Source organism: Helicoverpa armigera, chromosome 7 (genome assembly GCF_030705265.1).
Source record: "Helicoverpa armigera isolate CAAS_96S chromosome 7, ASM3070526v1, whole genome shotgun sequence".
Classification (NCBI taxonomy): Eukaryota; Metazoa; Arthropoda; class Insecta; order Lepidoptera; family Noctuidae; genus Helicoverpa; species Helicoverpa armigera.
The window spans coordinates 6569674-6588607 of NC_087126.1; the positions used below are offsets into that span (position 1 = coordinate 6569674).

Here is an 18934-nt window from a genome sequence, read left to right on the forward strand (position 1 = left end):
CATGAGAAATATATCCATAAACTATGAGTTAGTTTTTGTTTAATTTCCTTGTAAGATGAACTAAGTAATATCGCTAGATAGTATCGCTTTCTTTCCAACATTTATACGGAATACAATCCAACACATCTGGCGAACGTAATCTTGTTATGAAGAAAAACTTTCTTAATAAGAGCGCTGTTTGGTTTGCTATTTCCCTTCATAGCCTTGAAGAGGAAATCATCAAATAATTACTTGTTTCTAGCAGTTGTGTTCGCATTGATTTCATTTCTGCGGATATAGTATATCATTTAAGATCTCTGGATGTATAGAAACGTGCAAGATTTCACCTATTTCAACATGTGTTAGGTAGGTAAGAAATAGTGTGTAACTATTGATTTTATTTAGTTCAATAACGATTGTTTGTAAAGGTTTAAACAAAAATACAAAGAAAAACACTTACATTGTTTATTGAAAAAAAGTTTTTTATTAATTGAGTGTCGATATCAATAACATTTTAACATTGAGTACACTTTTATTTCAAATCAGTACGTTCTTCGAACATTATCGTTTCAGATAAGATTAATTAAATCATTACACCGTATCAATTTACAGTTTTAGAGAGATTAATAAAATCTTTCTTTAGCAGATCTCATTTTTGCAGAAATAAGGGCTATAGCGATGTGTCATCGGAATAGCTGATGAGTGATGGAGTCCATTCGTCGAGTTGAGCAGTAAGTTAGGGTGCACCTACACGGTGCATGCTTGCGCATGTTGAGGCACATGCGCAGGTTACATGCAAAGACGTGCGGGTCCAGCGACCCACGTGCTCTTGTCACCTGTCGTTTGTCACTTGCGCATGTTAACTTGCTCCAGCTACATGCACCGTGTAGACGCACCCTTCGTTTAGCCAGTTAGCGTGGCGTGGCCCCTCCATATGGCTGAGCATAATGGGGCGGGGGATAAGGCCCTGGTGGGTACTGTGGTTGTTCATAATACGGTGGTGGTGGATGGTGGGGATGGTGATGTGGTGGCGGGGGAGGGTAATGTGGGTGATGTGGTGGCACCACTGGGTTCTGGGGATAATGAATCTCCATTTGTCGGCGGAAATAGCAGTGGGGTACACAGTACGTCCCGCATTGGGGACCACAAGGCTGAGCGTGTGGGGGCGGCATTACTGAAAGAGGAAAAAAGAACTGTTTAGTAACTCATCATCCTCCGAGCCTTTTTCCCAATCATGTTGGGGTCGGCTTCCAGTCTAACCGGATTCAGCTGAGTACCAGTGCTTTACAAGAAGCGACTGCCTATCTGACCTCCTCAACCCAGTAACCCGGGCAACCCGATACCCCTTGGTTAGACTGGTGTCAGACTTTCTGGCTTCTGACTACCCGTAACGACTGCCAAGGATGTTCACTGACAGCCGGGACCTACAGTTTAACGTGCCATCCGAAACACAGTCAATGGTGTCTAAGATATACTTAGAAAGTACATACAAACTTAGAAAAGTTGCATTGGTACTTGCCTGACCTGGGATCGACCCCGCGCCCTCATACTTGAGGTTGGTCCTTTACCCACTAGGCCACTTAAACTACCACTAGATTATTTAAACTAAACACAGGGACATCTTGATGGTCTTTGTCTACTGAGCTATAAATTTAGTCATTATGTTATGGATTGAAATGAAATCTCTCGAGAAATAAGAGTAAAGTAAGCATTAAGACATTGTATTTGATTTTATATTACAAAAATATGTAGGTAGGTACTGCTACAGGTCACGTTTCTTAAACGGTATTTTATACCCAACACCATTGAGTTATATGGAGCATTACGCCTAACAGAAAACTTAATAAGAAAACTTCATAACTTTAAATAAACAAACAACAACAAGAAAATATCCTCACCTTGTTCCTTTTGTTCACAAAGTAAATTATTAATTTATAGAAGGGCTTGTTTACAGCAGGTGAAATCAACAGTGAATGATAAGGGTCCTATCGTTGTACGTATTTATCACATTTTTCGTGGGCTGCGCAAGTCTTTATCAATGTGGTTCGATAAAGCTGATAACAACACGTGAGGATTATGACTAATGAACGATATATTGCAATTAAGAACCGGAACAGGAATGAGTGTTGTTTTCAGTGACACACTAACTTGGTGTGAATCATCTTAGATCAGCTTGGAAGTCTGTAAATACAACTACTTTGAATTATGACTTACCTACTCCTTATTGTTACATGAAAACATATATTATAATAAGTTAATAAGATCCTTCTGTTATAATTCTGAATATGTTCCACAAAATAAGCACTATGATTCTGATTTTCTTTAAACATCAGAATTAGTACGGCACTTGTAAATGTTAAGGTATTTTTTTGAGGACCGATAAATTATTTATTATCCGTGTATTTACTTTAGGTGCGCTGCAAATGGCGCACAATTTGCTGCGGACTTTTTGTCTGCTGTAAAGACATTTTGTGTGCAAAAAGTTCGTTGTCTCCGTTGCAGCTTACAGTACCTATTGGTTATAAACTTATCAGGTTCCCTAAATGTAAGTCTACGCTGACTATCTCAATTGACATCAATTAAACTCGTGAACTTAGTAATTTGATAGACTATCTACTAACCAGTATCGCATTGAACAGGATTGCACATAGTTGGTGTTGATATTCCAGTAGGTATTTCCCACTTTATGTCATGTCGCTTTAATCAAATGTCATTTAATTGAGGACTTCGGTGAATACAACGCATTAAACTACTAGTGTAGTACATAGAGGTGTACCAGGAACTATTTTAAAGGCTGTATGTAATTATATTCAAAGTTAAGAAAAATAAGGAGCTTTTCTTATACTGCGCAAAGGTTTTTGGTATGAATGATTGGCACCTATGAAGTCACAACCAGCATAATATTGTCAGGCCCTGGTTATACAATTGGATTAAATTATACGCTGAATTACAATATTTAAAATGCTTTTTTATTTATCAGTCATATTGGCGATTTTTCGTATTATTTGTTATGACTGATTGATTAATTTTATCTTATAAATTGTACCGCTTGTACCTAGTGTGATATTTTACACGTGATGTAATAATTAAAATGTCATGCTCCTTTTTTAGTGGAATATAATGATTTCATTTCATATTAAAGTTCAACCTGTTTGTTGTTTGCAATCAGACATTCATAATTGCAATAAACATTATTTTAATTGTAAAAGGAGTTTTTTATTTTAAACCGCTGACGAAATATCGCCGCAACCTGTGCATCTGAGTTTCGAAGCGGAAGCACTGTTTGGATCAAAGTACTTTCATACCTTCATCGTCGAGAAAACAATACCTCCGACCATCGACCTTTAATGTATTTGTACTTACCTACATGTTTACCATGTTTTTGACACACACTTCCTATTTTATACTCTGGCGAACCCCTGTCATGTGAAATCGTTTGACAGTTCGTACCACCAAGTTGAAATTTTTGCCGATATTAATATCATAAATATGTATTTATCAAACAATACAACGAAATGTTTTCAATGTTTGGGTTATTTATATTTGTGATTCTTACGATACCTTATCTAAGTTGTTAATTGATAACAGTATCGAGAGCTCGACAGGTAAATACCTAAAAATAACTCACTTCAGTCAAAATATACTTCGGTTAAGTTACCTAAAGGACAAAGTTCAACGACCAAGTTCTCGAGACGCAAAACTCTTTATTAATTAAATATCGATAATTATTTAGCTTTAAGGCAATAATTAAAATTATTTATATGCCTCAATATTGAAGAGGAAAATTATCGATTCTCTGTTATCGATAGGATACGATAAAACATAAACATACGAGATAACACCTAGGAGGTACTTAGTGAGAGTACCTATATGTTAGAGTACTAATTGTATTATTTTAGTTCAGAAGCAGACACTGTAACGAACAGTTGACTTTATTGTAAAAATTGAATTTCTTCTAAAGTGAGTTTTTGCAACAATCATCTGTTTCATTTGTGTGATTGTGTGACTCATCTAGCGTCATTTACTAGACCCAGTTCCATATACATCTGAAAATGGGTAACATTCGTAAGTCTGCCGCCATTGTGTCATTGTATTCACTCCAAATAAATCTAATTGTTGTTTTACTAATCAGTGCGTAAATAATATGGAAAATGTGCCAAGTTTTTCCCATGTTCATTGATATTATTTAGAAGTAAATCACATTTTTTGGAACCGTGCGCATAGCTTTTACTTTTCATATCTCCGGTCCATGTTGGTTAAACATTTATTGCCTGAATGGTAAATAGTTTGCAAAATTCAGAAAATATTGTTCCAATTTTTATAAATGTAATGTTATGAATACAGATATGCCACCGCCCCACGGCCCTCCACACCACGGACCCCCACATCATGGGCCTCCACATCACGGACCGCCGCATCATGGACCGCCCCACCACGGACCACCCCACCATGGTCCACCCCACCACGGACCACCCCATCATGGTCCACCACACCACGGTCCGCCTCATCACGGACCACACCATGGTCCACCCCACCACGGTCCGCCTCATTTCGGACCACCCCATTGGAGGTGAAGAGGGCAAAACAATCACAATTGAGAATCATACTCTAATTAAATAAAACTAAGATACCTATCATGAAAATTTTATTTTTAATTACAAAAGTTAATCGCTGACTTCACGGTAAATTAAGATCCCAGGAATAAGGATAAAAATGTTAATGTTGTTTTTAAATTAAACTTGGAACAGTTGATGTACTTAATTTAATTAAATACCTATAAAAATTCAACTGGCTATTAATTATTAAGACATATCGAATAAAATATTACATTGCAAAAATGATTTTTATTTCGTTTTACAAGACCCTTTGAAATGTTATTAAAAATAGAGTGTGTGTCACCACAGATTGTGTCACTCCATTTTTAGTAACCTAACTATTTATTAAGGTATTCTGAAATATGAGATAGATAACTTAGCACAAATCGTACCTATACAAATTCAAGTAAACTTGTTACTGAAATAGGAAATGCAATATTATGAGTATGGTTCTGGTGCCTATTGAAAGCTGTGCCAATTGTCACGTACGCGAGTTCGGAATCAATCAATCATTATCTCGATTATTAATTCTCCGTATCAAAACATAATTTGATACGCCAAAGATTGGTGACGCAAGACCAAGGAGATTACTTTAGAGATGTAAACCTTATTCTTTAGCGACGTCGGGAGACGATTCAGGCCTTGTAAGAAATGCCTGTAGACGGTAAGCAATGGGTTCTGAAATATTAGAACAAGAATGTCTGATGAGTAAGCTCTCTCTCTATTATACGAATTCTTGTAAACGTATGCGTTATGAAGAACAGTCTATGATGATTAATGACTGAGGCATTGATTTATTACTGATGACGGAGCGTCCAATAAAACCGACATCCCAACAAAAAATTGCCTTGAAGCATTCACCCTTATGATATGACCATAGCGTGTCATCTGATTTGTAAGCCCTGATATACCAACCTCCTATTTCCATTCGACAGAATTAATAGTATCAGGTTAATTTTAATTAGTGGTAATCTATTATTAATTATCAGTCCTCATTTCCGTTAAAATGTTATATTATGAATCCCACATTTATAACGTGAACTGTAATGTTTAATATGCGGTGTTATTATTTATCAGTTCCATTTATGACTATAAGCATAGCTAGCCTTTATTAAGCTTTATTGAAACTAAATTTTATTGGAGCCATTGATAGGTAAGTATTTTATACAAAATGGAGCGTAAATTAAAAGTTATACTAAAATATATTTTACTAAAAACCCATCTGTAGTTAAAAAGTCGTCGGTCAGCCCAGATTTCAGGAAAAATATAATACCAAATAAAATTCCTGAGCAAATATTTCATTTAATTAACTGAGAACGAACTATCAAGACTCATTGAAAGCGATAGGCCACTAAATAATAATGTTCAGTCGTCAGTGAAACGGCAATCCGTTAAAAGTTGTTTGGAGTTTTTCATAGCCCGTTTGTTTTGAAATTTCCTCAAAGCAGAAAATGCTATTTACTTATTGCGCCTCGTTTACTTACAAGGTATTTAGGTTTGTGTCGTCTGTTCTCAGTTTTGTATTTGGAAAATGGAATTTTCCTGTTGGGATATAGAAGGGGCGGAATTCCCAATCGATTTTCAAAAAGGACGTTTTGTAATAGCTATTTCGTTTTTGTTTACAGTTTGTTCTTATTGTGGTTTCCGTCTGATTCATTTGTTTTTGTTCTGTGGTTACAAAACTGTTTTAAGTCTACCTGAAATCATCCTGTTTTAAGTCTACATGAAATCTCTCTACCTGAAATCATTATTGTTATGATTCACATTGTAATTAAACCGATAGGTACTGTCACTGGGTTCTGTTGTACCTAAACGATATGTAAATACCTGAATTAGGCACAATATTTACACAAGTTATCGCTTGTAGTTGATAAGGACATCAATAAGTCCGCGTGATGGGCCAGATAAGGCTGTGCCTATAAATTCATCGATCGATCTCTAAGTATGGAACAAACGTTTTTGCTTCAAGCAGGGCCAATTGAATATTTTGTGAATTTTGGAACTATACACATAAGTGAGTACTTCATATTTTTTGTTGTATATTATCTTTCCCATAAAAAAATATATTGTTTTTGAATAAATACCTAAATAGAGAATGTGCTACGAAAGCTTTTTTTTTTTTTCAAAAGTTAAAAATGTATCTTCTACTTAAAGTTTGTATTCTATTTACGGTTATAATCCTTCGTTGAAACAGTTTCTTAGTCTTCACGACTTCTTCTAGAAACATGTAAAGTATACCCACGTTGATAGTTAGCTTCCATACCACACTCGTAATTCTAATGAATGTTCACAAAACGTTCCGCCTAGCCACAACTTACAAAACTTAGAAGTTACTGCTTAGAATTGGAACTGAGCCCGATAAACTGTGGATAATATGGTGACTCTAACGACGGGCTGGTGGAATTACCCTCGGATTTGCATAATGCTATTTATGTTTGGAAATATTCTTTATTCGACTATTTGAAGTAAGGTTTTGAGTAACTTAACTTGAGATAAACTTGGAATAAGGAATGGAATAAGAATTGCATTAAAAATACAGTTTTAGCAGTATTTTTGTTTGGACTAACAACATGGTGTTCCTATTGCAATCTTAGTTTACCCAAGTCACCCTTGCCTCATTTAAAAATTAATAAATAACCCGTTTGATTTCAGTAATGCCACCACCACCACCGCATCCGGACCAGCCACCGCATCACCCAGGCGGTCATCCACCGGGGCACGATCCACATCATCCACCGCATCAACCCCCGCATCATCCACCACACCATCCACCGCATCACCCACCACCACATCACCAGCCCCCACCACCTCGGTATTAGATGCTGGGGGTGAGAGTGTGATGACGTAATATTATGTACTGACACTGTTACTTACGGCAGTATTAATTGTGTAACTTATATTATTTAATAAATATGTATGTTTTTTAAGCAATATTTTCTTTTATTTATCTTTTTTGATTGTGATAACTAGGTATAGGGAACTGAATGTATAAGACGAATGCTTCGATCTGCTACTTCATTACAACACGTTATACCGTGACGGCCGATTTCTGAAAGAGTGTCCTAACGAGGTTTTTCCAGCCTAAGTTGATTGGATGTTGTCAGCAGGTTTTCACTTTATCAAGCTGATAAATACGAGTAAGTGCATACTCATAAAATCTTTCTTGGAAGTGGGTCTACGTGCAGAAGCAAATATACAAAGATTTATGAGTGTTTTGTTTTATGATTAATTTATATTAATCGATAAGATAAAATTGTGTAATCGTAAGTGCTTAATAAGAACCAAGGCCCACCTACCAATTCCCCACTTTGATATGATTCACTAGAATAACTGTGGAGATTGAGTTTATTATAATGTTAAGAAGATAAACTTTTAGAAATTATCTGGAAGCCACATATGATGCCACACCAGCCCAACCAGTTATGGGGTCATCCATGCTTATAGCATTGGTTGAAAATTATAATATAGCAAGAGTGTACAAGGTAGTACATAAGAGAGTACACAAAAAGAAGAAATAAGTGTAATGTCACCTGTAAATTAGGGGTTGTAATGTGGGTTCATTGTGCCCACTACGGTAGACATGCCACTGAGAAGAACCATTTTAATTTTTACAATTCTAATGTGTCATCGTAACTCAAAGATCATTAAAGTAATAGAACTTACACTAATGCTAATAAAGTGGTACAGTTACATATTTGTACACTGTATATAAATCATGGTAAAAAGTATAACATAAGGTTGTAGCAAATCAAATAGATTTGTCGTCGATTCGTGCGAGCGCAATACGCGTGTAGTACAACATTATCCCTTCACATGAAATATGTCTGTTTTTGTGGATGTCCCTTGAAACGGACGCAAGACTATTTTACGGATCGTTGCTTTAGGCCATTTCAAGTAACTTTTTCCTTTCTGTGAAATATCCACCCCTCCCCTTTTTTGCTTATGTATTTTTTATTACGCATACTCATGAGACGCGATACAAAGGAAATAGTTTATTGTTTGACTGGAACGGTACGGTGCACATAAAACATTATCGGACTTTTGTGGCGACTGGTCAAGAGGCCAGCAAAGACTCGAAAATTATTTGCTTTAGTTAGACTGATTATTTTATTTGTATGTTTAGGAGTTTGGAATTCGTGTCTCAAATATTTTATTTTACTAGGCAATTACAGATCATTATGATATGTTAATTGTTACGAAGTGCGTTACATATTTATTTATTTATTTACACAACCTTACATCTACCCTTACAGGACTTGCCTGATGCGGCAGATGGGTTCTTATTAATTTATTCTAAACTAAACTAAAAAACACATACATAACAAATCAATACAATACAAACACATACATCATAAATCAACATATACAAACTTAACTAGATTCGTAGCTTACCACCCTATAAGCGACTACAGTGAAGTAAGACATATGTCTTTACCTGAGCAAAAAGTACATGCATGCACACACAGTGGTGATCGTATGTTTTGTTTTTTTTTTCGAATGCATTATTTTAAACTGAAAGCCGTACTTAACTTAACTTAACGTTTTGGTAATAAACTAATGGGGCGATCGTATTTCCAGGAAACGCTAAAGTGCAATACAATATTATTTCCATTCCAACTATTTTATATTTATGCCATTAAACTAGCCTGCCACTAATATTCAATATAATTTTGTACAAAATATTTGTGTTAACAATAAAGTGAAACAGATAACCCGAATTAATTTATTACCAATTAACGGAAGTTGCATTGGTGCGGAATAATTAAATGTACGTAATTGAATATAAAAGCTTTCTAAAGCCCACTTGAAGCGAGCTGCGGTCAAGTAATTATACTCGATACTTGAAGGTGAAAGAGTCCTTTTTTTACTTTTTACAAACCTTTATTAAACCATCAGGAGCTAGTTAGTTAATTAGCAAAGAAGTCGTGCGCGGGGGAGTGAGGAAATTAGGTGTACAGAAGAGCCATCTGGCGACGCGATTGTGCGATGACCTGAACCTTTGAACAACTCCATCTTTACTTTTCATTAGCGCGGCCCGTTGTCAGCGATTTTAACTTTTTCTGTTCATCGTCTTTTATTAAATTATGATTGAATTTTGTATCAGCCATTTTCTCCAAACTTTCGATGATTGTTTGATGCTTTTTTACCAGTTGATAAATACTAAGGTCTACTTCATTAAGTATGTAGCAAACAAAACGAAACATTTCATTAACGCTTATCTGAATGATAAAAAATAAACCGGCCAAGTGCGAGTCGGACTCGCGCACCGAGGGTTCCGTACAAATCCTGTATAGATAAAAAGTGAGTCTCACGCCAACCGTTCCGTTTAGAACAATCATAGTTATAATTATTTTGTGAGACCAAAATAGTTAATATTTTTTATTTTATAATATAACTAAAATAGTAGGCCAGTACCTTGTAAAAGTTATATTATTAAAGTTATTTATATACCTACAACATTTTGTAGTCATCATTCAGAAATCTGATTGAAAATAGCTAATTAAGGTCATTGGGCATATCTGACCCATTTTGTAAAAACTGGCGGACATGAATCAAGGTAGTTTTAAATCGTGGAGAATGGTATGACGTTTCTTTGAATATAAATATTTTATCAAAATTCCATGGAGACGAATGTCCAGGATCGTTTGAAAAATATAAAAGACAAGCAGTTTCGGAGGATTGTACAGGTTGCAATGCTAGTTTTTATTGTTAAAGACTTTTCATAAAGAACGAGAATGTCAATTCGGATGACCAGGATCTGATGAGGATCTGGAAACCCTGAGAAATCGAGGGCAACTCTTGAATATTGTAGGCACGCATCGAGTCAAAACCAGACATGTGAGTGGATTTTTGAGGGTACTGGTAAACAGTGAAGGTTTTTAGCTGATTTGATAATGGAGACTACAGAGAGTCGAGGGAACTCCTGAACGGTATGTTGCAACTACCACGTGTTTGGGCTTATTTTATTCGTATTGGCGAAGACTTTCCACATAGATAAGTTTGACTGCCATTGTGGGATCGATAGCAAAGATCAGATATAGTTATGGGAACTCCTTTACAATTTATAACGTAACCTTGTGTTGGAGCTTATTTTATTTTAGGTGATGAGAATTCAGTACTAATGGGATCTTTTATTTTTGAGGGATTAATCACCTAACGAGCCCCAGTTTCAGGTTTTTTTCGAAACTGCCTGACGACTTGTAACTGTCGAATTGTAACAACGACTGCTAGAGTGTAGGATTCGGGGCTGCTGGCTTTACGTTTCTAGAGCCTTGACAAAAGTGTAATTCTGTCCTTTTCTTTGTTTTATTTTGTAAAGTCGGCTTTATTTTATTTTGTAGCATTTTACAAACAAATCCAACTTCAAACATATACACACAAAAGCAACAAGAAAACAAAAGCAAGAAAGAAATTAAAAAGATGATAGGTGCATCGGTCTAGAAGTCGGTGTCTAGAGAATGCATCTATATTTATTTAACCACCGAGATCTAGACCGATGCATATAAACAGTTTTCTTGATGTTTTTAGAAGTTGTTTTTTTTTTGTAAAAAGTTTTTATTTTTAACTTTTGTGAAAAGTTCTCGTCAATACGAATAATATAAGCCCAAACACGACGTTACTAAAACATACCGTTGAGGAGTTCTCTCGACTTTCTCACGTCTCCATCATCAGGTAAGCTCTAAACCTTCACTGTTTGATAGTATCACCAGACATACATCTGAGAATCAAGTTTTAATCCTATGCATGCCTACAATTTCCGATAGTTGCCCTCGATTTCTCAGGATTTCCATCATCAGATCCTGACCTGATGACAATGGAAATAAACGGCGAGTATACTCTTTTACTACAAAGAAATGATTTCTCAAATCCGTCAAACTTGGTCGTTTAAATTCCCCTTTGAAATGAGGAAGATATTTGATTTGATTTGATAATATTTTATTTAACTTCAAATTTATCATTTTCGCAATTTTGCCTTTATCTGTACTATATAATGGTGCTTCTTGCCGAATTTCAAGATTCTGAGTTCACGGGAAGTACCTTGTAGGTTTTGATTCCCTAGCGTGTGACGGAAATTCGTCTAAGGTGTCGGTATAACTTCTGTATCTTTTGATCGCGTTAACTTAGAAGTTTGATTTTTTCACTGCCTAAAGGGACAATAGACCTAGGTATTTGGTATAAATTTCAATTTGATACCTTTATTCGTTCGTGAGAAATAAGGTAGTAAGTTTCATTTTATTAAAATATTTTTTTTTTACATTATATAACTAAAAAAATGAGATTTTCGTAATTTTTCCTATATTTGCATTATATGACAATACTTCATGCCAAATTTCAAGACTCTGAGTTTACGGGAAGTATCCTGTAGGTTTTGATTCCTTTGCGAGTGTCGAAAATTTGTTGAAAATATCGACATAATCGGCTGTATCTTTTGATTGGCTTGGCTTAGAAGTTTGATATTTTCACAGCTTAAAGGGACAATAGACCTGAGTATTTCATGTGAATTTCAGCTTGATACGTCCACGCGTTCTTGAGATAAAGGGTCTTGACAGACAGACAGACAGACAGACAGACAGACAGACAGACAGACAGACGGACAACAAAGTGATCCTATAAGGGTTCCGTTTTTTCCTTTTGAGGTACGGAACCCTAAAAATAGGCGCAAAAATCAATAACGTATCAAATATTGCACAACTTACCACATGATGGCTAAACGTTATAACAAGGTATCGCACATCGCTATCGGCTTCCCGAGCTTATAGTTTTAATTAGAGCGGTAAATTTTAAGCGTTGATCGCATCGCCGCTTAAATCTTAGGAGCCACTTTAATTAAAATATATTCCGAAGACGCCGTGCTGCCGCGGTACTGCTACCATTTTATAGGCTCAACGTTCCATACCTGCGAATTAAAAGAAATAACTAGGTACTGCCCAACGACCAAACATTTTAGCTAGACCAATAAAAGTTAGTCCGTAAATGTTTTTTTTTTTCATTCGCAAAAAGGTACATAAAAATAGTTACAAATCGATCGCAATATGTTGCTGGCCAGCAACTAATGGGTTTGTATGGCATTTAGCAAAGAGCGTTCTAAATTCGAATTTTATTTCAAAATGTTATTTCTTTTTTCACGTGTTCGTTTTATTTAATGGAGTGATCCTGTAAAAATGTATAATATTATGATACTCTACTGAAAATAAGTAAGTGTACACGGTCACTCGTGGTGAAAACTCAAGTGTTCTTCTAAAGGTCAACAACGTAATTATGACTAGGGTGTCCTGTGATAAAAATATGCGTCCTTGAAGTGGAATACACACTTTAAATTTAATTTTGTATCCTAAGCAAAGTATTTTGTTTCACATTTTGTATCCTGAAATTACACCGACAGACCGCTGAAAATAACACTTTTGAAAAAATAATGCAAATTATGCCGCTCTCCTGGAGAGCTGTTTTAACGCGCTTGTTATTTTAAGCAGAGTAATTGTATTCGATTAAAATGTTAAAACAAATACAGAAAATTGAGCAGTAAAGTTTTTATGTTGTTTGAAATTGTGCACAGTAAACGAAAACCGAGAGAAAACTAGTTTAGCCGTAAAATATTTACAGCGATTCAATATTTAAAGTGAGCCGAAGAAAACATGCCATCCTCTCAGTATTTGTGTGACACAAACAAAAAAGAGGTCTTTTATTTAATGGTGACATTTGTAACTTAGAAAAGTGGAAGTTTTTAACGAAACATAAGAAAAGTAAGAAGTAAACTTTTCACTTATAATACCACAAGAGCTTCAAAATTGATGTGGTGAATGTGGTGACAGGTGATTTTTCCTGAAAAACTTGACGACTTTATTTGTTTGCAGGGAACCTTGAGGGAAATGCCAGATAATTATGAAGCTCGTGTGGTATTCGGGAGATTATTTTTCCGTCCCAAATGTCGGCCACAACCTGTCAGTTTGACGTAGCAACGACCAGAGAAAATATTCAAAAAATTTTCAGTATAATACCATGTAGGTTGTACCACGTGACGTCGAATGGTGCAATTCTATTGGTCGATATTTGGGTCGGAAAAATAATCAATATTATTCAGAAAATCCTTGATCCGAATCTAAAGACTTGTCAAATTACGCGGCCGATTGGTCGACGGCACGCGGCGTCAGAGGAGTTCTTAATTTAAATTCGCTCGACTAATTGGTCAGCCGACTCGACTCTTATTAGCTTTTTGATGGATATTGTTTTGATTAAATGAATTGAAAGATTTTATAATCTATTTTCTTGTGACTTCATTACAGAAAGTGATGTTTCAAGCATCTTCAGTTGTTTGCTAATTATATTAAACGTCCACTGATAAACCAACAAATTAAAACCCCTAAATCCGATTTCTCCCTTAACCAGTATCATCGAAATCCATTCAGCCGTTTCAGCATGAAGAAATAACAAAAACACATAGGTTTATCACAATTTATAGCGTCTATTTATTAGCGTGATCTGATGTTATAGACGTAATAATCCACATATATACAGTTAACAAACACACATACAAACAAACATATATCCCATTGTGTTTGAATAAACATTTCAATTGAGAGGGTTTTCATTCGCGGTGTCTATTCGACCGGAGCCACACATTGAGCTCTTTTTCGCGCACCGCTGATTTCCGATGAATGAACTGCGGTCGGCATATTAGAGTTCGCCTATAACGTACGTTGCCAATGTACACTTTTAATTATTATTGCTTTAATGAAATGAATGTATTGGAAAATGGTTTTGTTTTTTTTTTATTGTACCTGCCTGTTATGTTATTTGGGAGATAAAATATTTTTTACAATACTAAAATGTCGATCACAAAATACTAATGAATTCACGTATCTATCACAATAGTATTACATTATATAAGCCGTACCCTTATTCGTACACAATTATTGGTATATAAAGCGCTATTTCAGTTATGCTTTTTATTGGCATCATACATTATTTGCTCGATTTTAAAATGTTAGAAACATTTCAGTTAGAACAGAGGTCGTCTCGATATACCCATCTACTCTAAAGTATAATTTAGGCGCGATAAGAATATTGTGCTTAAATTACACTAACCTCATCTCTTTTCGATCAAGCAAAATGTCGTCTTGGTATTTATTATAAAGGTAAAGAGCCATGTAGGTACCTAAAAATACGGATCACAAGGCTTTATCCTTTATTTAATTTTATTTTACTGCGCAAAATAGATACTACCTACGTGCCTTTGAAATCGACGACTGGCTCTTGGCTCTCAATGGTACAGCATTATAAATAAGGTTAACCGACGACCCACCTATTGTCAGAATAGAATCAGTTCCGAAGCAAATAAAAATAACAATGTACTGCATATCATGAGCAATACAACACATGTGTCTTATTATAGAAAAAATACAGGATAATTTATTATATTCACGTAAGACAGTGACCTATTTAAAAAGGTTACCTTTATATAGCATTTTCTATTTATGTCTTGGTAATACCGAAGTAAGGGAAGGTGAAAATTTAATTTATCTGTCATTCAAACAGGGCGAAGTGCGTAGTCGATTTTATCTTGACAAGCGGTGCGCGGGGAACTTGAGCCGATTGTTTGACATTTAGACGTCGCGACGCTGCGTACAACACTACAGATATATAGCTAAGTGTACTTGTATCGTATGCTTGATCATCAAATATTTATATACGTTCGAGCAACTGCTCCGTGAAAAATCACCAGTTGAGACTTTCTTTCGAGGTTTTCAAGTCGTGACTTATGTAAGTACACAATTTAATTCAATGTCTACCTATGTTGGTCCCACAAGTGTGTTAAATTAACTTAATTATGTGTATCGAAGCTTGGGATCGACAAATGTTAACATAATGTTTCAATACATTGTGGCCGCAATGAATTTGTTATCCCAACGTATATAATGTCAACCCTGGGTTTTCAATGCGGTCCCCTGGAGGCTGTACATCTAAGTTAAGTTTAAGTTAGAGCTGGCTCTGTCGCGTTATATGTGTCTCTCGTGACACATCCAACAGCGAATTTTTGGTCAACATATTTACCACATCGCGACTAAACTACGCTTTTCAAAGGAACGAAATTGAAAATTTTCCTACAAACACAAAAATAATAAAACAAAACGTTATTCTGACAAACACTGTTGCCTCCAAGAGATATTCAATTGAAATTGTAGAATGTCAAGCTGAAAATATTTCATGAAAAGAGACAAGAGCGACCCGGGCGCGGCCGTATCACGTACCTTTCTCACTCGGAAATGCACAAAATAAAACGCCAAACAAAGAATACGAAACTGGTCGGCAATCGTAAAGTAGCCGGTCGGCAACGTATATGCAAATGAGGCGAATTTAAAATTCAATTGATTCATTTCGGAACGGAAATGTCCAGGAATAAACCTTTCCCATTAGTGGCGTGCGAGCTACACTAGAGCTGTCAATTTGCTTTATAGATTAGTCGGAGTAGCGCTAAAATAATCGCAATTAAATATTCAAATTGGGTAGTGCAGAGACGTGTCGCTGCAGCGGTGCTGTCAGGACTTGCATTCGGCTTGTCGCTGAAATGAACATGTCTGGCCGTGCTACTCCAGGAATAGCGTCGAACGGGACAGGTCAAACGGAAATAAAGCAAGCTGCACTCAGCGAAGTTTGGACATGTCTGATAGCTTTACTGGCGGCTCGTGAATAAAATACATGCTATTTCTGTCTAGCTTTTTCATTCTGCTATTTCATCCGTTCGCCATTTCTATTGTTTATGGTAATTGGTTTCAATATTCTTACGGCAATCGGCAGGGTAAAAGCTCCACTTACCCTGCAGTCAAGTAATGATTTTCAGGTGCGTCCCTGCAAATACACGGCTAACATGAATAAATTACTCTAAAGCAAAATTTTACCTGAGTATGAGCATTACAAAGTTTCGAGTTTATTAGCATGCAAGGGAACGAATGGCGCCCAACGTGGGGCCGACTGCGTCTGCCTAAATTGCGTTTACGTAGCGTGCATTATCCTCTGACACCACATGTGGTCGGACTTGAATACTCATCCACTCCATCTTTTGTGGAGTATAATCATAGTCTGCGGTGCTAGCATATTACATGTGGTATTGCTGACTGCTGTACCTATCTATTGCGGTAACCGCACATGTTCTGGAGTACGTTTTCTGGTGTCTGTGTTTTACTACGATATTGATATTGAGAAACAATAATTCGTAGAAACAACAAAAGTATGACAGTTCGTAACCTCCACATGATGCGGTGGCATGTCATCTGATAACAATTGGAAAACCAATATAAATTTCTTGGCAGAGGCGCCTGGGTTATAAGAAAATGTATTATGAAAGCGAGCGGTTTTATTGTGTGGCAGTAAAACGGAAGAATTTGCATCGGGAATCGAACCAGACACTTGCAAATCGACGATCGTAAAACGATCCCGCGTCGGTCACCGGCTTCATGAATAAATCCTTATTTTGGAGTCCGTTGGAAAAAATTGAACCTAAAAATACACGAGTTCCACAGTTTAGTGTAAGACGAATCGATGTAAGAAATGTTTCTAACGGCGGCGCTTGGCATTGGCGTATCTCTAAAAAAGTGTACAAGAACAATGTATATATGGAGTGTAGGTACATATGTAATGTGGTCGCATGTGTGTGCGAGCACTGCAGAAGTCACGTTCAGGCAATATTTGCTGTATAAAATTCAGCAACTGAGTCGGCGCCGTGTGTGAAATGTATACCTACTCATCACGTGTGCTGCTGTGGATTTTTTATATCCGCATAAAATACGAATACATGCTAAATAATTCCTTCTTCTAAGTACTGTTGGCTGGCTTCTCTGCTAAAATCAAGGTAACGTCTAGGAGCTTCTGACAGCTCTCATGTTGATACTTAGTTGACATCTTTATCATAATATGGGTGGACGTGTCCTAAACTTTAAGACTACGTGATAATTCCGCATACATTTAATTGTTTTCATAAACAGGTTTTTCATTATACGATTTTGTATTAAAACTTTGTCTTAGATATCCTGCATATTGAATTAATTGAGCAAACAAGCAGGTGTACCATTTTGTTAAATAACTGTGTATTTGTTCATAGTTAAACAACAATTTGGCTGTTATTTAAGTTAAGTAAGCCGAGAGCGACGCGTGCCGCTAACACGGGATTCGGAAAGTTATTATGAACTCGACACATTGCCGGCTAATTCAGAACACACGTTGTTACAATATTTGAGCAGGAATGTTGAACGCGAGTTTTAATAAATGCCTTATCCCCATTGCTGTAAAAACGTGTCAGCTTTTAAGGGTCGGCTTTTCGGCATGAACGTAATTTGACAAAACACTCGTAAATAAGAAAACGTCACATTACACGCGCGGAAAAAGTGTTACATGCCCGCAACGTTCCCGGTGATGTCTTCAATTGAATAAAGTTCGCTGGAGCGTACCGACTCACTAGTTACCTACACGTCGGCAAACGTACGAGTAAAGGTTACCGCGCGTCACACGGACAAATAAAAAGAGATATTTTGTAAGTTTGTCTATCGACCCCCGCACATCCATTCCACTTTACGCATTACACCAATTAGTTGAGTACATTAGGAAGTCCGGAACGTAGTTAGTGAGCAAACAGTGTCTAATTAAAAAGTTTTTCCTCCGGTAACGAGGATGGACGTGTTCGTAACGTTAGATTGATGTTTGATTGAGTACCTACAGTAAGTTTTACACCTGTGTCTGGCTCCAATGTTCTCCAAAGAACTTTGTTTCCAACTCGAAATCACTTTCAGTGGATAAGTGTGAAGTAATCGCCTTGTTAGAGATGTTACACTACAAAGAAGGTGCTGGAACTAGGTCACCGCAGTTGATGCCTGCAGGCATGACGTGTACCTTGTACATTAATGATTCCTGGTATAGGGGTAATTTTCTAGGCGTATTCGTTCCGTTTTTCCCATGAACAGAATGGAAAAGGCAGCTGTTTATTGTTATTAAATGAGTTCCTAGAACAGTTGACGTGTACACAAAGTATGTCACGTGAATACAAATTCACAGCAATAGCGTGCAGTTAGAGTACGAATATTATTTACATCTGTTAGAATTTCAGTCAGGGAGTGGAGGTAAGATCAGCAGTTCTTTATCAACAGTGCATTATTATAACCTATAATGCACTATGGTATTCTGATGAAGTACTTACAGGGGTTTCAGAGTTGTTACTCTATAATGAAAATATTAATTCAGACATATTCATCATCATATTTGTAGCACGCAACCTATCCAAGTAGCTACCATTACATAGTCCCGGTCAAAAAAAAACCGTTTCATTTTTCCGTTAGGTGTACATTTTAAACATCGAACCATTACACTTTTTAATA

At 36.4% G+C, this 18934-nt stretch overlaps 2 long non-coding RNA genes and 1 other non-coding gene across 3 annotated transcripts; 2 read left to right on the forward strand and 1 right to left on the reverse strand.

The window, feature by feature from the left end:
- Positions 1 to 452: 452 nt before the first annotated feature.
- On the reverse strand, positions 453 to 2177 carry LOC110381748 (uncharacterized). The gene is made up of 2 exons (XR_007511833.2): positions 1878 to 2177; positions 453 to 1153 (listed from the first exon to the last, which is right to left on the reverse strand). It is a non-coding gene; the product is annotated as an uncharacterized LOC110381748 (long non-coding RNA).
- A 153-nt stretch (positions 2178 to 2330) lies between these two features.
- On the forward strand, positions 2331 to 4817 carry LOC110381746 (uncharacterized). Its single transcript, XR_007511832.2, has 2 exons — positions 2331 to 3939; positions 4324 to 4817. It is a non-coding gene; the product is annotated as an uncharacterized LOC110381746 (transcript).
- Positions 4818 to 5042: 225 nt separating this feature from the next.
- LOC126056109 (uncharacterized) lies at positions 5043 to 7505 on the forward strand. The gene is made up of 2 exons (XR_007511834.2): positions 5043 to 6588; positions 7227 to 7505. It is a non-coding gene; the product is annotated as an uncharacterized LOC126056109 (long non-coding RNA).
- The last annotated feature ends 11429 nt before the right edge of the window (positions 7506 to 18934 follow it).